The sequence below is a fragment of the Vombatus ursinus genome, unplaced genomic scaffold (assembly GCF_900497805.2).
Source record: "Vombatus ursinus unplaced genomic scaffold, bare-nosed wombat genome assembly UNPS02014874.1, whole genome shotgun sequence".
Lineage (NCBI taxonomy): Eukaryota > Metazoa > Chordata > Mammalia > Diprotodontia > Vombatidae > Vombatus > Vombatus ursinus.
The window spans coordinates 16,426,501-16,449,286 of record NW_020954652.1 but is presented as its reverse complement, the minus strand read 5'-3'; the positions used below and the strand labels follow the sequence as shown (position 1 = coordinate 16,449,286).

Genomic DNA, 22,786 nt, shown 5'->3' with positions numbered 1-22,786 from the left:
TTTTCTTTTTAGTAAAGTGCAACACTGAAGAAAGAAGATAAAGAATAAAAGATCACGGACTTTGTAAAGTGAACAGTAAGTCCTTTAATAGAAAAATAATGACTGTATCACTGCCATAAAGTTCATCTGTCATACACATACTTCTGTTAGACATATGCACTCCCCTTCCCTTTACCAAGATGAGAAATTGATATCGTAAACAATCACAGCCTTCTCTTAAAACTCAATTTCATTTTACTGGAGTGGATTGTGAATCATTTATCCCATAATCCTCTTAGATCAGAAGGCAAGATAATCCTTGTGATATATCTTTATGGCACTTTATACAGAAAACTTTAATAACGAATTCAGAGTTCTCATTAAAAAAAAACAAAAGTTCATTATTTTGAATGTTAGAAATTCTGGTAGAAACAAAGCTATTAAATTTGGTCATCTTGATCTTAGTGAAAATGATTTGGGATTTTTTTCCCATTCTGCATTATAAAAAGCATTTAGTATAAGCTGAATTTATGGGTTTTCTTATCTCTTTATAGTCATTAAATCAGAATGAAAAATGGTTGAGTTAACTATAAATAATGTATATATTGTATCTGTTGCTTGATTAGTCCTTTATTTCTGCTACTCTTTAACTAAATTTACATTTTCACTATTCAATGGTTATCTATGAAATCTGATGGCAAGCATCTTTAATAATTTCTTATTTAGTAATCATCTAGTAGAAATAATTTGCACCTTTTTGGTTGAATTATAAAGAATACATAAGTTTAGGCAACTACATTCTGAAGATGTATCTGTAATAAGTAAAATGGCAGATGGCAATGCAAATTCCACAATGATGAGTCTTATTGAATCATTTTTCATACCATTGGTAATTTAAGATTCTGTCATGAACCTACAAATGCAATTATTAAGTAATTGTGGCTAAGTTTTTTTAAACAGAAAGAATGTGGTATTGTGGACAGGACCATCACAGAAGATACGTTGGAATTTTAAGATGAGGTTAAAGAACTAAATTCAAAGGAAGGTCTGTAAGACTGATGCAAAGAAAACATCATGCCTTTTTGTGGACCCCTATCAAATGGGATCACAAAATGAAATTTCTTTATCCTAGCAAGCCTCTATTCACTAAACCAACATGAATCCATAACTTATTATAAATGAATGTATGATTGACAGCAGCTTATTCATTGAATAGTGGATCAATCCTTTTCTTTGTTGTTGCAAATGACTATTTCTTTTCAATGCCTTCCATTTAGTCCTGGGGTAAAAGGAAAGAGGCAGGGTTGAAGAACTTTTCTCTGTTCATCTATCTGAAGTAATGTCCTTATCTAGTTTGGCACTACATTGAGAGCTCTCTCATTTAGCTGCCTATCAGAATCCACAAATAAGGCTTAATCTTTCTACTTTTTTTTAATCTTCTCATATCTTTTTTTTACCCCACTCCACTTAATAGATGAGGGTTTAAGGAATTGTTTAAAATACAGTTGCTGAACTCAAGTTTTAAACAATAGAATTAGAAAACCCAAAATGCAAACTTTACATATCCCAACTATACTATGAAAAAGTTAAAAAAAAAAATCTCAGACAGTGGACAAGTGTTTCAGTTTTTTAAAAGATCTGATTGAGAAAATTTTGGCCTTCTCCATGCAATGTATGGTACTCATAGTTGAAAAAATTAAGAAGTTTTTTTTATATATATTCCACATTTCTATTTATGGGCAAAAATATGATTTTTTTAGTGTGTCAGAAAGGTCTTGATTGGATTGGATTGTGAAGTCTGATTAAGTAAAGGTCCTATTTGTATTCTAGTTATTTCAGTCATCTTACTGTTGTGAGTGAATCAAATCTTAGTGTTAATTTGCTGATCCCCTGTTGTGTCCTTGCCATCATAAGTGAGTCACATAAATTTGACTTTTTTTGAGCTGATTAATTTCTTAGGAATATTTTCAAGTATATTGGTATGACCACAAATATAAGTTGCTTTTTAATGGGCAAATAGGTTGGGTATTATTACAAAAAGCTTATGACAGGGCTATATAATAGTTTTCTTAACCCTTACAAATTTCTCTGTCTGTAGCATTGCTATGTCACCATTTTTGTAAAGGTCCTTTGAGGTCAGTGATCTCATCATTAGAGTTGGTCATTGGCTTTCCATCCCTGGTCTTATAGTGAAATACCATTCAGTCCTGACCTCGAGGTTCTTTGACATTAAATCAATAAGCATTGATTAAGTGCTTATAATGTTCAAGACACTATGTTATTTACTGGGAATATATAGGCAAAAGCCAGTCCCTGCCCTCAAGGAGTTTACATTTTAACCAGGGAGATAAGATGTAAACAGCTATGTATGTATAAGTTATACACAGGATAAACTGGGTATAAGTCAACAGTTTTCAAAGAGTCAGATCAAAAGTCTGTTCTAAAATCACAGATTTATTGAGCATCTTAGTCATTCAAGCAATGAGACGAGTAGGCAGTGTGGTACTGTGAAAAGTGCATTGGATTTAAAGTCCAAGGTGCTCCCTTTGTCATTCAGTCCCAGTGGGATGGTGGGCAAATCACTTACCTAGTATAGGTCTAGGTTTCCTCATCTGTAAAATGAGAGGGTTGTGCCAGCTATTTTCTGAGGGTGTCACCAATCTCATTCCATAATCTTAAAATATATGATGTCTCCTAGCTCTGAATCTATGATTCTGTAACTTTGTGATGTTATTTAGAATGAGCCCAGAAAAGACAGTGAGTGTAAGGTTAAAGGCAAGACTAGCACCTTTCTTCTCATGCATACTTTGTGATTTATGGAAGTTTCTCTATTAACTTTTTAATGATTGATTTCTGTTTAACCAGTACATAGACATAAATAGCATGAAAGGGTCATGTGCTGTCATTATCTTCAAGTTCTCATGATTATCACATGCTGTTTCTTCCTGAAGTTTTTCTTCTAAAATAATTAGAAAGAAATGTGCTATAGATTAAGTTGGAATTACTGGAGTCTAACATGTAGTTTAAAGTGTGCCTCTGCTTCCAAAGATGACATGAAATAGAGACCAGAATATAAAAAGTGATATGAGGTAAGAAGCCAGATAATACAGCAAATGATTTCTCTGTCTTTATCTATGGAACTCATGTTTAGGTTGCAAAGCATGAATTATGGATAAGTTACAATTTATATTTGGATTTTAACCTTAAGATGGATAGACTTTCTTTCTTTGGAAAAGTAAAATGGAATCCATTGTAATTTTGACTTGAAGTCAAAGTTTTAAGTAGAATTTTGTTAATTGATCAAAATGTGTTAGAATTTAACAAATTGGGGGTGGAGCCAAGATGGCGTAGGGAAAGCAGTGACTGTCTTGAGCTCTGTCCCAAAGCCCACCAAATACCTAAAAAAATGGCTCTAAAGAAATTCTAAAGCAGCAGAACCCACAAAAATACAGAGTGAAACAAATTTCCAGCCATAGAGAGCCTGAATGGTTGATAGGAAAGGTATATCGCACCAGGTAGGGAGAGGAGCGCAGTTGGGTGTGGGCGCGCAGGCCGCAGCAACCCTGGAGCAGGCCTCAGAGGACTGAATTTCGGCCATCTGTGGTGGTTTCCAGACTTCTCAACCCAGGAATGCCAAAGAAAATGTGGAAGGTCAGTGGGAAAAGTCTGTGACTGCGGTGAGAGAGGAGCTAGGTCTCAGCCACAAGTCTCGAGCTTGGCCTGGGGCAGTGACTGTTTCCTGAGCTTCAAGCCCACAGACTGAGGGGGAATCCAGTGGCTGATCAGAGGGGAATTGCAAGGATCTCTTTGCCAGTGCTGAGGCAGGAATCTCTTACTTTATTTGTGCTTGGATCTGGGAGTTCTGAGGGGTGGTCCTGGGGCGAGGAAGAGCACTGGTGTGGTGAAGCTTGTTGTGACTGTGGAGAGGAAACACCTCGCCCCTTATCATACCACCTTGGAAGAACTGAAAATCTACAGGTCCCTAGAAGTACCTCTGAAAACAGATGTACAAACCCCCAAAGCTTGGGATAGTACACTCTTCACATTGGAAGCAGACTTTTACCTTAACAAAGAGTTTAAAACTCAAGTAATTGGCCAGCATCATGAGTAAACAGCACAAAAAGAGTCAGACTATATTATCTTACTTTGGTGACAAAGAAAATCAAAACATACAACCAGAAGAAGACAACAAAGCCAAAGCTCCTACATCCAAAGCCTCCAAGAAAAATATGAATCAGTCCCAGGCCTTGGAAGAGCTCAAAAGGGATTTTGAGAAGCAAGTAAGAGAAGTAGAGGAAAAACTGAGAGTGATGCAAGAAAATCATGAAAAACAAGTCAACAGCTTGCTAAAGGGGACCCAAAAAAATACTGAAGAAAATAACACCTTAAAAAATAGCCTAACCCAAATGGCAAAAGAGGTCCAAAAAGCCAATGAGGAGAAGAATGCCCTAAAAAGCAAAATTGGCCAAATGGAAAAGGAAGTCCAAAAGATTACTGAAGAAAATACTTCCTTAAAAATTAGAACAGAGCAATTGGAAGCTAGTGACTTTATGAGAAATCAAGACACTGTAAAACAAATCCAAAAGAATGAAAAATTAGAAAACAATGTGAAATATCTCATTGGAAAAACAACTGACCTGGAAAATAGATCCAGGAGAGAGAATTTAAAAATTATTGAACTATCTGAAAGCCATGATAAAAAAAAGAGCCTAGATATCATCTTTCAAAAAATTATCAAGGAAAACTCTCCTGATATCTTAGAACCAGAGGGCAAAATGGAAATGGAAAGAATCCACCAATCTCCTCCTGAAAGAGATCCCCAAAGGAAGACTCCTGGGAATATTGTAGCCAAATTCCAGAGTTCCCAGTTCAAGGAGAAAATATTACAAGCAGCCAGAAAGAAACAATTCAAGTATTGTGGAAACACAATCAGGATAACACAAGATTTAGCTGCTTCTACATTAAGGAGCCACAGGGCATGGAATATAATATTCCAGAGAGCAAAGGAGATAGGATTACAACCAAGAATCACCTACCCAGCAAAACTGAGTATAATCCTGCAGGGAAAAAAATGGTCATTCAGTGAAATAGAGGACTTTCAAGCATTCTTGATGAAAAGACCAGAGTTGAATAGAAAATTTGATTTTCAAATACAAGACTCGAGTGGAGCATGAAGAGGTAAACAGGAAAGAGAAAATCATAAGAGACTTATTAAGGTTGGACTGTTTACATTCCTGCATAGAAAGATGATATTTGTAACTCATGAGACTTTTGTCAGTATTAGGGTAGTTGGAGGGGAAAAATTATATGTATGTATACACAGATATAGATAGATAGAGGGCTCAGGGTGAGTTGAAAATGAAGGGGTCATATCTGGAGAATAAAATTAAGGGGTGAGAGAGGAATATGCTAGGAGAAGGAGAAAGGGAGAGGTAGAATGGGGTAAATTATTCCACAAAAAAAAAAACAGAAAAGAAAAGGCTCTTACAGTGGAGGGGAAATGGGGGAAGGTGAGAGGGAATGAGTGAATCTTATTCTCATAGTATTTGACTTAAGGAGGGAATAACATACACATTCAATTGGGTATGGAAATCTGTCTTACCCTACAGGAAAATAGGGGGGGGAGGGGACAAGAGAGTAGGGGAATGATAGAGAGGAGGGCAGATTGAGAAAGGGGGTAATCAGAAGCAAATACTTCTGAGGAGGGACAGGGTCAAAAGAAAGAATAGAATAAATGGGTGGGTGGCATAGGATTAAGGGAAATAGAATTAATTTTTCATAGCATGTCTACTATGGAAGTGTTTTGCATAACTGCACATATATTACCTATATTTAGTTGTTTGCCTTATCAATGAGGGTGGGTGGGGACGGCAGAAGGAAGAAAATTTGGAACCCAAAGTTTTAAAAACACATGTTTAAAAAAATATTTTCACATGCAACTGGGAAATAAGAAATACAGGAAATGAGGTTCAGAAATCCATCCTGCCCTACAGGAAAATTGAAGGGAAAGGGGATAAGAGAAGTGTGGGAGAGATAGAAGGGAAGGCAGACTACGGGAAGGGGTATTCAGAATGCATGCCATCTTGGGGTGGGGGGAGGGGCGAGATGAGGTGGAAATTTGGAACTCAAAATCTTGTGGAAGTAAATGTTGAAAACAAAAAAAAAAATAAAAATAAAAATTACCATAAAAATAGAATTTACCAAATTGCCTTTTTCTAATTGATGGGAAAAAAAGGTTCTTTCATTACTGTGTATAGCAGGAATTTCTTTCCCCTTTTTTCCATGTACTTATGTCTGTCTTCCACAAACATAGAATGTTATCTTTTAAAATGCATAAAATATCAATATAATATTACTAACTGCATTTTATAGCATTTTAATTTGCAAGATGATTTTTATAAATCATCCCATTCGATCTTCATAACAATCCTATGAGAATTAGTAGCGGTACAACTATCATTACTCTCACTTTGCACATGTGGAAAATGAGACTGAGAGAGAATAAATAATTTAGCCAGAGTCACACTACCTTGTAAAACAGTATTTGATCCCAGATTTTTCTGAATCCCAATGAAGCACTCTGTCCACAATGCTAAATTGTTTCCAAAAGAGTCATTTTAACATGTTCTTAATGAAAGCCATATCCTTAAAGAAAATATTTGAAAAGCATATATTAAAGAGTAGTACTTGTTTCTCTCTGAAAACATGGACTTATTTGGCCTTTATCTTAACTTGATAAAAGCATTTTAATGCCAAAGTAGCTTTTTAACTAAGAAAATCTTTATGCTCTTTTAAAAGAGTTTTTGTGAGGACTAAATGAGATAACATGTAAAGAAAGCTATTTCTGAACCTTTTAACACTACATAAATGCCAGCTATTACTATTACCCAAAATGTCCTTTGAAAATGTCTTCATGCCTTTTCATTAAGCAGCATTCCATTTTTTGAAAGTAACAAATCACCATCACCAAAAATAATTTGCTAAGGAACATTTTTTTGAATAATGTAGCTCAGTTTTCAAATAGACACACACACACGACTGATTGTCTATCTCACAGAATCTAGAATCTGGAAAGAATCTTAGAGAACATTCAGTCCAAGTCTTCCATTTTGAAGATAGAACTTAAGACCTGAAAAGTTAAGTGAACCACCTGATGTCCCACAGCTACTTAGTGACAGAGGGAAGACTAGAATCCCCACATTTTCTGGGATTTTTCCAATTTAACTATCCTGTATCACTAATTAAGTGCTGGCTTGTTTAAGCAGAGATATAGTCTTAGATCTATCTACCCAAGAACTTCTGTAATCTACAGCTTCCTTTACCACTCCACCTTAAATAGATCACATTTGCAACTCATTCTTCTAACTTACACTTCAGTATATCAATGGGGTCTTCATGGCTAGGCCTGTAACTCAGTTAATTAAGGAATAATGCTAATGAGGCCAATGTCATTACTTTGGTATTTGTCTTGGCCATCATCTTTACATAGGCTCACACATATGTGCATGTACAATTTATGTTCCTTGGCCATATGTTTAACACCTAAGTATGTGAATTGAATTTCAGTGGGAACTAGGTTGGAAGAAAAAATGTTGCCAGTTTAATGATTCCCTAGTTAAGAATGCCCTTTCTCATTAGGTCTCATAAAATTTTGTGTTAGAGAAGTATAAAATATTTATTATGCTTTATTGTATATTGTGCTTTATAATTATTTGTGTCTGCATCTTTACTCTTTACTAGATGGTAAAAATTCCATAATATCTAAGTTCAAGTTTGTATATCAATAGAAAATTGTCTAAAGCAAGTTTCTTTTTATAGGCAAGTGTTTGCATCATGACAATTCATTGTACTTTGATGGGAAAGGAGAACAAATAATATAAGAATTCTTCAGCTCTCAATCTTGGAAATCTTGCCTTATAAAATCTTTGCATTAGGTTCTATGATTATTCCATAAATGATATTTGCAGTTCTTTGGAGACCACACAAACAAATTCAGCCTTACCTTTATTTACATAGTGCTTAGATGAACCAATATCTTAACTTTTCAACACTTCTCTTCAACCCACCTCCACATACACACACCTAGAACAGTACTCTGCATATGTTAGCTGTTTAATAATGTTTGTTGAATGAATGAAAACTCATTCAAAATACCCATGCTATCAGTGGTTAGTTAGAAACATAATATTTCTAGAAATGAACTGAGCATAGTTTTCTCCCTATGAGGGATGGAACTTTAAGATTAATTATTAAATTATTTAATTAAAGTGAATATTTTTCACACATGTACCTAGAAATTATAGCCTCGATTGATGGATGGGACTACTTTTTTTTTTAGCAACTCTAGGTTCAACTTTGCTTATTTGTCCTTCCCATGCCAAATTAAAATCCTGTAGGAAAATGTAATCACTTGTGACAGTTGATTGAAAGTAGAGTTTGAACAAACATAGATACTAACCATAAATATAGAAATATGTCTAATGAAAGGGAAATTTTATTTTCAATTGCTAAAGTAAAAGTTCACAGCATTTACTTCTTAATTTTTATTCTCAAAAATATATTGTTATTCCTGGAATATCATGTAGCTTTTCCCTAATTAAGTCTTTCTGGCATCACTTTGGAATTTACAAAATTAGAATTTATGCTACTAATAATAGGTAAAAATACTGTGGTATTTACAAAAGAGCAACTTTTTTTCATAGTATTCATTCTGTTAACAGCCATCAGAAGCCACCCAATGCATTTTGGCTTGTGGGATTATTCATGGTTTTTTACAAGATAAAGTGATAGAGGGGAAAGAGACTATGAGTTTTGGAGTTGGAGAGATTGGATTCAAATGCTGCCTCTTTTGTTTACTACCTTTCTGAACTTGGACAAATCACTTAAATTCTCTGGCTCTCAGTTTCCTAATCTGAAAAAGTAGGAGTGGGGAGTTGGAAGTTGGACTAGATTGCCTCTGAGATCACTTATGATCTTATGTGCTTTTTAGTGAATATTAGCCCAGACTGTTCTTGCCACTCTCCTCTTACCCCCAGAATTAATGGATAATTAAAAAAAAATCTATGCAGTGTTATATAAAATCAGCTCTTGTCTAGATCAGTAAAGAAAGAATCTTTTGTAACTGCTGCCTTTATAAGTTCAAAAAGACGAGGAAACTTTGGAACTAGGATTAGCATATTGAAAACAATTTTTTGAGTGGTTTTAGTCATTATTCAAACAGAATTGAATTCAAGTATGAATCATTAGCCTAGAAGTTCCCAGAACATCATAGATTCTTTAATTTTAATTCTCAAAGAAAAAAGTCATACTTCTGAAATGTATATTTGAATAGTTAGATTTTTTTTCAGCTTTTAGAAAAATGACATTGTTTTACAGCCTTGTTGGATGCAATTTAAAAGTTTTAGAAGGAAGTAAAGTGCTTTGTGAGTTTAAGATTAATTTTGATGTGTATATTGAGCTAAAATTGAATGATCCTGTATTTTTCCCCATTGATGTTTGAGTCAGTAAATTTCCTCCCAAATAGTACCTAGATATATTCTCATATACCCTATTAGAAGGAGATGAGTAGTCAAAATAAACAGGCCTTCTGTCAACCCTTCTGGCTTTACAAGTAGGCAAAATAACTGGTTGTCTATTTGTGTGACTTGAGGGGTGTATACCTTCTCTGGAATTTTATCTGTTAATGGTTCTGTACTTTGAAGGAAAGAACATTGGCCTTAGAGGGAAGAGACCTGGCTGTCTGCCATTGGACAAGTGACTCAGCCTCTTCATCCAAACTTTGTCATCTTAGATCCCTTCTAGCAAGCCTGACCTTCTATGATTCTAAAGTCACTAATTCATTAAATAATAAAAATGCCAGGAATAACAACACATTTTAAAGAACAAAAATTAATAAGTAAATACCATGAACTTTGCCTTTAGAATTGAAAATGAATTTTCCCTTTCATTAGACAACTTTCTATATTTAGGCTTAGTTATGTCTCCAAAAGACTTCAATAACTGCCTTGTACTTCTTCGACTTTTATCATCTAGCACATCCCTTGAAGCAAAAAGCAGATTTGTACATTATGTTGTAAAATGAAGTTGTTTTCCATTTTCTTTATATCTTGTTTATGAAATTCAATCAATAAAATTATACTTCCACATTAAAAAAAATTGTACAACCATTGCTGGTGCTTATGCAATCCTGTCTCCCCTTCAACTGACCTATTCCTGTACTTTGATGTTTCCCACACCTTTTCTCTCTCATTCTAAGGCCTTGATTAATTAATTCTTCTCTAAATATTAACTTGAGAGCCACTATTGAGCTTCTTTCCTTTGGTAAGATCATTTTTGAAGACATGGAGATACATTTTATAAAAATGATATCCAAAACAGAACTAACACAAGGCTGAAGATAACTATCTTACAGCATGTCTTTATTTCATTTTTTAGGAGAATATTATTTCCCCAAGAGATTATCCAATTCAGTTCAATAATCCTTTATTTATAATTTACTATGAGGCAGTCTCTGTGCTACAAACTAGCAATAAAGACCAAAAAGAAAAAAAATCAACTCCTGCCCTCAAATGGTTTACAGTTTTCTGGGGAGAAGGTTAGACTAGAGCCTACTTCAAATGGCTCAAAGCACCAATGATTAAATTTTCACTGTGAGCATTTACATCTCAGAAATTGACAAAAGCTACAAATCAAGGCTTTATTTATTGGTTTGTTAATTTGGGGGCTCAACTAAGAAAGTAAGGGAAAAATGTTAATAATGCAGATTAAATTTAAATGTGTGTTGTGTGTGCCTTTTTTTTCTGAAGAGTCAGCTATTAAACATTTACCAGTACATCTTTGGAAAGAAATAACATGTGCACATATACATGTGATAAAGAAAAATTCACAGTATGATGTCAGTGGGAGAGAAAGAAGCTCTATATTTTCTTCATGGAAACTTGTGTTTCAATGGGGAATGTAAAGTAATTCTTGATGAATATCAAAAAAAATGTCTAAAGATGTTTTATTCCTTTCTTTAGAATTTAACCATCTAAACAAGTCACTAAATATTAATATTCATATCTGTAGTAACTAATTATGAAAAAACATATAATTAATTTCATTAGTTTGATTACAGAAAATTTTTTTGTGTTAAGCTTTAGTGCATATTCCTCAATAATTCCTTGACTACTCTTTTTGCAATTTCAATAACTTTGACATTGCTCTTTAAGAGGCATCTGTCCATTTGTACATAAAAACAACTTAAGAAAGGAAAAGAAAAAACCTTGGGCAAAAAATCTTTGGGCAGTTATATAGTTTTGACTTCATTGGTTGGAGATTGCTCCATGTCCACCACCATCCCCATACACACACCAAAACAAACAAACAAACAAAAAACCAACCCCAAATGAGAATTTATAGTAAAGATCAGTGATCTTTACTGTATTGCTAGAAATAATTCTTAGCAATTTACTTATTCATCTTCAATAACAAAGTAGCACTAAAGTATTTGACCATAACTGCTTCAAAGACATGCAGTCAAACTTCAGTCAAAGACTGTAATCTGTGGACTAGACTAGATTTAATCTTGAATTTCCTTGCCATATGTGTTGGTTTGCTTATTCCTCTTCAACTTACAATGGATCACTTAATGTTCACAGTAATTTCTTCAAAATTCTTTTCATGCTAATTATTTCTTGAATGTTCTAGGTCTATAGAAACCTTTGGCAATATATTTCCATTGAAAAGAAATTCTAGGGGCAGCTATGTGGTTCAGTGAATAGAGCTCTGGCCTTGGAATCAGGAGGTCCTGAGTTCAAATGCGGCCTCAGACACATGATACTCACTAGCTGTGTAACCCTGGGTAAGTCACTTAACCCCATTGCCTCACAAAAAACAAACAAACAAAGAAACAACAACAACAAAAAAAGAAGTTCTACTATAAACAATAGGCTGGGAATCCTAGTGTAAACTTTGAAAATAATAGTTCACATTTATACTGTGTTTTCTAGTTCCCCTGGTGCTTCCTCGTAGTCCTTCTTTTGAGGTAGTAATGACAACAACAACAACAATGCCATTTATAAAATGTTTTAAAGTTTTCAAAGCACTTAACAAATTTATGTCATTTGATCCACATACCAAGCCTATGGAGTAAATACTATAGACTTATTGTCCCCATTTTACCAAGGGCAAAACTGAAACTCAAGTTCCATGAGCTCCCCGTGGTTATACAACTAATAATATGAAAGATGGGATTCAAACCCAAGATCTTCTTGACTCCAAGTCCAGTTCTCTTTCCCCTATAACCAGGCTACTTCTACAACACACAAGTAAAATTTTAATTAGTTTGAAATATATGTAGGATAAATTCAGTTAAGGATTAGTAGAAGCGGCAATGTGATGGGAAGACCATACAGTGGAACTGAAGATAGTCTTGCCATGGATGCTCTAAAAGGAATGGTAGATCTCGCAGAGAGTTTTGGCCCTTGGCCCCTGGGGATTGTGGGTAACTAGTGAGGAGTGGGGGCTCCCATAGTGGCAGGGAAGGTTGGCCAGATGCAGGGATGTTGTTTGCTATGGGGAAGAAACAGAGGAGTGTGACCCCAACTCAGGAAAAATTACCATGTTGTAATTTTAGGTCAAATTGCATTTGCCCCGTGTTAGTTACAGCTTTGAGTATAAACAGTTTACCTACTTGACTGATGACTCAACTAAATTACTTGGCTGTCGTTGCATGGCTAGTGAATTGCAGAGTTGGGATTCATGGCTATTCCTTTGGATTAGAATTCCCATGTTTTTTTTTTTTTCCTTTCATGCCAAACTGCTTTTGACGATCCTATCAAAAGAAAGCTTTGGGTATTGTAAAGGTTATTGATAATTGTGTGATCTGATATATTCAAGTTACCCTCTCTGGGTCTCAGTTTCCTCTTGTGTAAAATGAGGAAGTTGGACTAGATAATCTCTGTGTTCCTTCTAACTCTAAAATTCCTTGGAGAGATTCCAGTAAGACTTGGACTCAAGAAGAAGCTATTTCAAATGCTTAAGATGAGATAAAGCTATCATTTTCACAGAACCTCAGAATAATGCAGTACCTCAGAGGCTACCTAATTCAATACCCAACCAAGGTCCAAAGAGTATAACTTGCTCAAGGTCACATAGGTCACATAAATTGCCTAGAATCACAAGCATTCACCCATACCTGACCAAAAAACTTTTCTAAAACAAATACATCAGCAACAGCAGCAGCATTCATATAGAGCTTTACATGTATTACCTTATTTGAGCTTTACTACAAGTTTTAGATAGGTTCTGTTATATAATATCCCAGAACTGAACATACTACTTCAGATATGCTCTGATCATTGGTTGATTGATTGATTGATTGATTAAGACTAATTACAATTATAGTATTACCTACCTCATTCAGACACTATCCTGCAGTTGATGCAAAGAAAGATGAAGAGGGGCAGCTAGGTGGTGTATTGGATAGAGCACCAGCCCTGAAGTTAGGAGGACCTCAGTTCAAATCCGGCCTCAGACCAAACACTTGACACTTACTTGACCCTGGGCAAGTCACTTAACCCCAATTGCCTTAATAAAAAATAAAAAAATAACAAAGATGAAGATAGCATTATTTTTTATGGGTATGATGACATATATTTGATATAAATTAAACTTCTATTTCACTAAAAAAAACACTTTTTTTTCTTATTAACTCTAATCTAACCACACTTTCTCTATTTCATTAGCAGCTTGGATTAGTGGTTAGATACTTGAAGTCAGAAAAATCTGAGTTCAAATCCTACCCAGAACATTTATTAATTCTGAAACCCTGAGCAAGTCACTTAACCTCTCTGGGCTTCAGTCTGCATGTGTAAAATGGAGATAACAATACCAGCTACCTCCCAGAGTTGTTTGGAAAATAAAATGAGATAATGTTTGTGTTAACTTTAAATAATTTATAGAGCCTTATGAAGGATCTTATAAAGTCTTAAAGAACAATACAAATACTATTTATTATTTTTGTGTAATTTTTTTCTCCAGTGTTGGACCCTTTGAAAGTTCTTGTTATTAAGTTAAATTCACTGTTTATCCTTTACAAATTTTTTGCTCTGAATGTTTCCTTTTTAAAATAGTTTAAATGCATTATCTCAATTAATCTTTACAACATGTAGGCAGGGGAGGTATTTTTATACCCATATTACAGATGATAAAGAAGAAATAACAGTTTAAGTGATTTGATCATTGTCACATAGAATATTAATGAGAAAGAGGGGCAGGGAGATAAAGAGACAGAGAATATGAATATTAAGTGTTAGCTATGTGCCAAACACTGTGCTAAGCACTTGGAATACAGAAACAAAATAAAAATAAAAAGAGTTGAGACTAGAATCCATCTCCTAATTACAAATCCTATTCTCTTTCCATCATGCCACAAATTACTCAGATTGTGCAAACGACTAGATGACTGTTTTAATCTGGCTAACATCGCTCAAGAAAATAGTCTTTGAAATTAGGAAAAGGCTTGCCTAATTACTTTCCATAACAATTTACTCATGTTTTCATAGAACTAATTAATGAATTTTAGTGCCCCTTTGAGGTAGACAGATTACCAAAATCATTGGTATTAAAATTATCATCACATCAAAGCACATAAAGTTAAAAACTTAAAGGATGGATGTTGCTCTGATACATAGATAAATCCCACTTTAAACAAGGGAACACATTCATTCGTAAGTACTGAGTCATAAGCCTAATCCTTGATTTTTAAAAATATTTTTACATAGCTTCCCTCAATGTAATTTGGGTCTTACCCACTTTTAAATAATCATTTAGACTTCTCATTTTCTGTTTATGGTTTTTTTTTCTCAGTGGGGGAGAATAATAGTGGGAGGAACAGATTAATTTGAAAACTACTTATTATTTTAAAAAAAACCTGAGTTCAAATCCACCTTTTGTGTCTATATATGTAACCATGGGTCATTCTAAGCCTTCCTTTTTTTTAATGTGTAAAACAGAGATAATGCCACTTATGCTAACTTGAAGATTATATAGAAATGGCAATTAAGATCATCACTTAACAAAATATCTTTCCTTCTGCTTGAGATAGGGAGGAGGAATTTGGACAATTCAGATGTCTTGGTCTTAGTCTGCAAAGCCTCTGTAACCTTAATTGACACCTTCTGCCCTATCATAGAAAAGGATGTTATGTTTATAAAGACATCTTATAGCAGCTAGCCTGCTGTTTCTAAACAGAAAAGGGAGGAAAAAAGGAGTATTTGTATAGGGATGGAGTTGTGGGGGCAGGTACAGATTATATAGGAAAACTATCCATAGGTTTCCTTCTCAAAAATGGAGCTGTGGAGGTATGAATAGGCAGAATGAAAATACAAGGTATGGGGAGGGGGGGGCACAGTTGCCAAATAAAGAGAATAAATCAATTTAAAGACATCTTGTGAAAAATATTGTATTAACACTCTAATATACTGTCATGGACAAAGTGGATGAAAAGGTGAAGATGGGAAAAAGAAATGAAAGCAAATATACCTAATAAAACTTTGTAGTTAAGAAAGTTGGTTTATTTATAGGGCAAGCAAAAATGCTTCCTTGTCTCAGATGACTGCAGATGCAATCACTGGTTATTTTGAAAGGGTGCTTCTGTTGTTATTGCTTTTATGGGTTTTTGGTGGGGGGGTTATTGTTAGTTCTCTAAGGTGAAGTAAAAATTGCATATATGGGGGAGTGATGCAGAGGGATTGGTAAAAAAGATTTTCATCTCAGAAAAATGACTGCACTAACAATAACAATCAGCAACAACAATGATCATAGCAAATCAAAAGTCTTTGAAGCATATGTCATACGTCATCCCTTTTGATCCTCCCAACAACCCTTTGGTATAGACTCTATCATTATCTCCATTTTAATTCTAAGGAAACTAGTCAAGAGAAGGTAACTGACTTGCCCAGACTGACACAGCTAGTAAGTGGTTGAGGCAGGATTTACACTCAGGCCTTCCTTACTCCAAGTCCATAGAATATTTATTAAATATTATTAATGAAGCCTAATATGAAATATGTAAATCAGAGTCCCTTATGCATTTTTATGTTAAAATTTATACTCTTTCCTTTAAACCTCTTCCTCCCCCTGAAATCCATCAATCAGCAAAAATGATAAAATGTAAGTGAGTGATCACTGTTGGTACTGTGTTAGCTTAGGGAGAGGCAGCAAGGTATTGTGAGAAGTGTGGTAGACTTTGGGTCAAGAGATCTTGGTGTGTGTCGCAAGACCATAGATTTAGAGATGGAAGGGACCTTGAAGTTCATTTAATCTAATCCCTTCATTTTAGAAGTGAATAAAGGGAGTCCCAAAGAGAATAAAGGATTTGTTTAAAGATATTCAGGAGAGTTCCCAATGCATGTAGGATTCAAACCCACATCATCTGATTCCAAATCCAGTGTTCCTTTCATCATACCACAATGAATCCCACCACAGGCAAGTCATCTAACTTCTCTGAAACTGGGGATAACATTTCTATGACCAACCTCATAGGACGACTTTTGAGGATGTCTTGGCTTAATGTGAGCTGTTATTATTTTTTGGCTATAGTTAGGAGTTAAAGGGTCTCAAAACATGCTATTTTCCCTTAAAAATAGGTGCTGTATTAAATAAAAGTAAACATCCAATGAAGAGTACAAAGGCTAGAGAGTGGACCTGTGATTTCTTTGGTACAGGGAAATCTCAGGTGAGGAAATTCCCTCCACCAGTGTAGCACCTTCTCTATTGTTCATTATTTCAGAGATGTGGTCAAAGAACTGAGAGGTTAAGAAACCTGCCCAGTGTCATTATGTGTTAGAGGTGGGGCTTATAGCCAGGTATTCCTGGCTTCAAGGCAGTCAAAGGCTTTCTGTCCTCTGTGTCTTGTTAGTATCCAAAAAAAATGGTAAATTTTGAGGTATGAACTATAAGTGGTAAGAAAAGGTAAATTTATGATAACCTGCGGAATCAGGAAAGGTATGAAGAAGAGATATGACTTGAGGTAGGTTTGATGAGGAAGTAAGAGAGGTGGAGAGAGATATTTTGGGTAATAAGAGAAAATCTGAACAAAGAAATGGTGCAGTCATGGCACTTAATCAGACTACACAACCAGCACAAAAGTATTTGTTTTATAGTACCAGAAAATAAAGTTGTATAATACTTATGTTGGCCATCTCAGTGGTTCCTAGTCTTTTGGAAAACATCTTTTTAGTTACAAAAATTTTTGAGGACCCTCACATGGTCTCAGTTGAATTACTAGTACCTTCTGATTGAGAAAATGCTGACTGTCAAGAGCTACTGTGATTTGTATTTTGTTAATCAAAACAGGCCTATACATTGTGAATGAAAGGCATCTTAGATGGAAGGTGGTCAGCTGGCTTTGGAATCAGGAAGACATAAGTTTGGACTCTGACACATAGGCTAGCATGAAACTGGCTGGGCAAAATTCTTATCCTCTAGTCATCTAGGCTATGATGTAAAGCCTTAGAGGTGTGAACCTGTATTTGTTGAGGGAATTTACTCATCTGGGAATTCTCTATAGAAATGAAATATCAGGCCTAGTTCTCTCCTTAACCTAATTATAACAGTTACTACTTAAAAAAATTAGTAAGACATACTTGTGTGAGACATTATTTGTTCAGTCAACAGGAGGTATGATTACTTATTTATTATCCTTAGTCACGCTGCATATTTTGTTGGAGCTAAATAAATATCAAAATAACCAGAACTGGTACATAAGGATTTTTTGGTCCCTTCCAAGAAGTTTTCAGCCCACAAGTTGAAAATGACTGGATGAAATTATTGAGGGCCTTGAAAGCCAGGCAGAAGAGTTTTGAGTCATTGTGGCAAGTATATTCAATTCAAGAAGCATTTTAAAAACACTAACTGCAAGAAACACAGCATCCTTAGATTCTAGGATGCAAACATGGAAAATTACACAATTCTTGCTTTCCAGACTTTACAATCTAATGAAAGCAACATGATGAATTCACATATCTATAAAATTGACTGTGATGTGAGCACAGGAAGGGGTCCTGACAAAATGTGGTAAGCATAAGATGCAAGGAATCACTTTAAGCTAGAAAGAACACAGAGATAAGTTAGCTGGACCTTGAAAAAAGAAGGCTTTTAAAATCAATAAGCATTTATTCGGCACCTGCTATGTACCTGGCACTGTGCTAGCTGCTAAGAATACAACTACAAAGAATGAAACAATTCCTAATTACAAGGAGCTTGAATTCTAATTGGGGGGAAGGGGATTATATGTATAATAAACATGAAGGAAATGAATGTAATATAGTTAAATCCAATGTAGTTTGAGAGGAAAGGCACTAAGAAGTTAGGAGTTCTATTAAGGATTCAAATAAGGTTTCAAGATATTTGAACAACTTCTTGAAGGAAAAGGATTCTACAACATAGACATGAGGAAAGAGTGAGTTTCTAGCATGTGGAATGGCCAGTGATAGAGTGAGGGCAGGTTGTAAAGAACCTTAGAAGATCTACAGAGTTCATTTTTTTTCCTAATGTAAATAGAGAGTGATCAGAATTTATTGAATAGGAGAGTGATAAGGTAAATCCACGGCTTAACGAAAATCACTTTGGTAGCACTGGGAAAGATAGAAGAGACTTGGTGCCAGGAGATCAATTAGAGTATCAATGTAATGATCTCAGCAAGAGATGATGAGGATCTAGACTATGTTAGTTATTTTGTGAGTATCAAGAGAGGTAGACTGTACTATTGTGGAGGTAGAAACAGGAAAAAGTATAAATGTGTAGGAAATGTGTTCCAGCTATGGATGATGGACTCTGTGAGTGCCCAGGGGGGCAGGATGGTATCTGAGTATCACTACTGATTGGTTTGGCTAGAAATGTGGAATGCATGAAGGGGAATAAAGTGGAATAAGGTGAGAAAGATAAGTTGAAGCTGAATTGTAGATGCCAGACAAAGTTTATAGTTTATCCACTATGTAATGGGAACCACTGATTGGTTTTGAGGAGAAAAATCTCATGTTTAGTTCTCTGTGTTAGGAAAATTAATTTGATATCTAGATTTGATAAAGGAGATATTTGTGTCAGATAAAAAGCTATTGCAAATCCCCCCAAAAATGCAAGCCTGAACTTCAGTGGTGGCAATGAGAGTAAAAAGGATATCCAAAGACGTTGTGGAGGTATATTTATAAGGATTTGGCAACTGATAGGATGCAAAGACTGAGGGAGAAGAGAAATAAGAGAGAAATCTGAGATTTTGAGCGTGGGTGACTAAAAAAAATGGTGGTGCTTTCAAAAGAAATAGTTGATGTTGGAAGGAGCAGGTTTTGAAGAAAGGATGAATTTATTTTTAGCAATAGATCATCTCTCTGTAGATGAGGAAACTGAGGCACAGGCAGGTTAAATGACCTGTACAGCATCTTGCAGTTGGTAAGTGTCACATATGGCATTTGAATTCAAGTTCTCTGGCTCCAGGGGACATGCTGAGTTTGAGTCAGTGGGATATCTAAACAGGTGGAAGGGCAGGATGGAAACTCAAGTGAAAGATCAGAGTTGTAGATATAAACTTGGCAGTCATCAGTATAGAGGTGATAATTATGGTCATGGGAACAAAGAACATAGCACAGGAACTCAGGAGAACGATCAGAACTGTAGATATAAATGTTGGAGTTGTCAGTATAGAGGTGATAATTGAGGTCTTGAGAGTGAAGAACATAACTTAGATAGAAGACATAAAAGGAGAAGAGTGCCTAGGAAAAAATCTTGGGAAACATCCACACTTTAAGGGTAGGAGATATAAAAGGAACCATTAAAGATGCCTGAGATAGAATTGTCGAGAATGTTGGAGAAGAACCAGGGGAGAACAGTATCTCTCTAGAAAGATAGTCTCAGGGAGGCAGTAGTCAACAATGTTGAATAATGGAGAAGTTCAAAGAGGTTGCCAACTGTGAAAAAAGCAAATTAATTATTTATGATAAACTCTGGAGGGTGCAATGAGTAAATTACTTTTTCTGAAAATTTAGCACGAAAGGGGCTGAGTTATATTTCTTTTTCTAAAAGTTTAGAAGTAAAGGTGTAAAGAATTATAGGACTATACCTTGAGGGGGTATCAAGATCAAAGGAAAAATACTTAGCATAGGAGATACGTGGATATTTTAATAGGTAGAGAACAAAAATCCTGTGAAGAAGATATAGAATCAGGGATAGGGAAGGTAGGGACTGATGGAAAAGGGTCCCAAAGGGAATGGGATCAAGGGAACTGACAAGTAGAGGGATTAGTGATGGCAAGGAAAGCTGGAGGGAGAGAGAGAGGAAAGGGGGGAAGAGAGAGAGAGAGAGAGAGCAAGAGAGAAAGAGAGAGAGACTTAAATCAATAAAGAGGGAGGGAAGGAGAAAGGAGAGGGAAAAAGAGAATGAGAAAGAGAGAGACAAAAGGACCAGAATATTACTGAGAACACAGAAAAGTCAGGACATGTGTGAGAATGCCATGGGGTGCATTTATCTTGGTAAAATTTGAGGCAAACTCTACTGCTGAGGAGGTTGGTGAGTGGAGTCTTGAGAGGAAAGGAGTAGGTTTAGAATTGCTTCTGTTTAGTGTTTCATAGGATGCCAAGCAGGAAGAATATGGGACTTCCTTGGCACATTGAAAGCCCAGTCATGACTGAATAATAAAAATTTATAGTGAACCCTGTGTGTGCTTTCTGGGTTTCTTCCAGCAGCATGTTATTTTTAAGGTGCCTCAGTGAAGAAAGCAGACAGAATGGAGGAACCCAAATTTGAGGGCCCAAAAGATGGGGTCCAGAATGAGAGGCCAAGGTGTTTTAGGATGATAAAGGTTGCATTGTTGAAAAGAATGACTTTATGATCAAGACTGTGAAGGGAGGGGAGAGCTGCTGGAGCAGAAATGATGGCTGAGAGGACAGGAATAGGCTTAGGGTCAAGAGCAGGGCTAAGAGGAGAAAAATGACGAGAGAGGCAAAAAGGGAAAAGATTGTAATTAAAGGTGGGATTTGTAAAGAAGAGGCATGATAAAAGTGACATTTAAAAAGATGAGCCTGGCCAGAGTACAGAGATATCATAAAATCATGTGACACCAAATAATTTACAATTTACTTGTTATCCATTCACGAAATATTTATTGGGTGCCTCCTAGAGGAAAAAAGAATGGAGGGGTGGGGCATATATAAGTATGACAGTTTTATGTGCTAAGCAATTCTTGTTTAAATTGGCCTATGAGAATATTCATAACAAAATAAAAACTGCAGGAAAAAAATAGTGGTTTCAGTTTACCATTCCCAAGCTATAAAAGAATTAATTTTTAATTAAATTCCTTACCAAAAAGTACATCTCGTATTAAAATTGCCAAAATGAGGTAAACTTTGTGACGCTATGGAAAATATGAAGAACAAATAGTGGTTAGGCAAGACACAAAGTGAAGTAAGAGATTTATCCAGATTTCGAAAATCCTCACAAGGTTTGAGAATTACTCACATAATACCCAAACCTCATTATAACCAACACCTCTCTAATCAAAAACTCTCTCTCTCTGTCTCTGTGTTTCTGTATCTCTCTGTCTCTCTCTCCCTCTTTCCCTCTCCCTCCATTACTCTCTGTCTCTGTCTCTTGTATGTTTCTCTCTCTCTCTCCCTTTTTTCCCTCTCTTTCCATCTGCCTCCATATCTCTCTCTCTCCACACACGTGTGTACATACATGTGTACATATGTGTATATATTTCTAGAGTCATTTACTAGTGACAGAAATCACATAAAGTATCTCTCTCCTCTCCCATCCCTGGCCATGCTTTGATGCAAGTAAACGTATGCGGATATGTCCCAAAGCAGGCAACAGAAGGGACAAAGAAATATGGGAAGCAGGAACAATACACAAATTGGATAATTAACCTCTAAATAAACACAAAGATGGAAATGCAGAATCTAGCTCCTATAACAGCTCAAGTGTCAGTAAATAGGTCTGTGGATTTTAGTACCATCTATAATCGATATTGCCATATTTGAACAATAACGAAGTATGGAATTTGATTGTGATCACGTTGCTTGATGTGACAGAGAGTAAACAAAAGACTAGAGTGATAGTGACTTAGCAGGTGGCCTTCTTTGTCATGATCATGAAGTCTGTCATGTGGTCCATGGTGGTGTGGCCTGTAATCATGCAACTCTTGAGAACATTTTTATTTAATTCTTCTCTGACCTGTTGGCTAATCTGCCAAATCCTACTAACCCCAGCCTATGTTTCTTTCAGCTGCAGTAGTGGGGAAATTTCACAGTGTGGTCATGCCTTTGGTTATACAGAACTAGAGAAAGACAATTCTGATAGTGTCCTATTGATTCAGATGTTTTTTGACAGTAGCTGCATACGAGGTTTATCTTCATTGACTTTTCAATGTTCTGTTACAAATAACTTGCATGTACAATTTGATATTGAATGGTGCAGAAGGCTTCCTACTGTGCATGAAGTTAGAGGAGCCTTGAGCCATGGGGTGGTGAGTGTTTATTGTTATTCTGAAAACCATCCAGGTGTCTTGGGCAGCCTTCATAGAAAGGGCTGGAATTCCTTTTCTGACAAACTCTTTATTTTCTTTGAAACATTCTAGCACACATTTCATTCTTTAAAGATTTAAATTTCATTCAGAGAAGTCCCTGTCTTGGAATATGTAGTCTGATTTTTTTAAAAAATACAAAATAGAAAGTACTTTAAATCCAAACTTTGTATTTAATAACTCAAGACGTTACCTATTCTCTTCTCTCTCTCTCTCTCTCTCTCTCTCTCTCTCTCTCTCTCTCTCTCT

General features: G+C 35.6%; 1 protein-coding gene across 1 annotated transcript in view; it reads left to right on the top strand.

Moving 5' to 3' along the window:
- Positions 1-16: 16 nt before the first annotated feature.
- SYT1 (synaptotagmin 1) overlaps positions 17-22,786 on the top strand; it is a 484,861-nt gene continuing 462,091 nt past the window's right edge. Inside the window, exon 1 of the mRNA XM_027842531.1 lies at positions 17-75. The gene's annotated coding sequence lies outside the window, so the exon portion shown is untranslated. The remainder of the gene's footprint in view (positions 76-22,786) is intronic.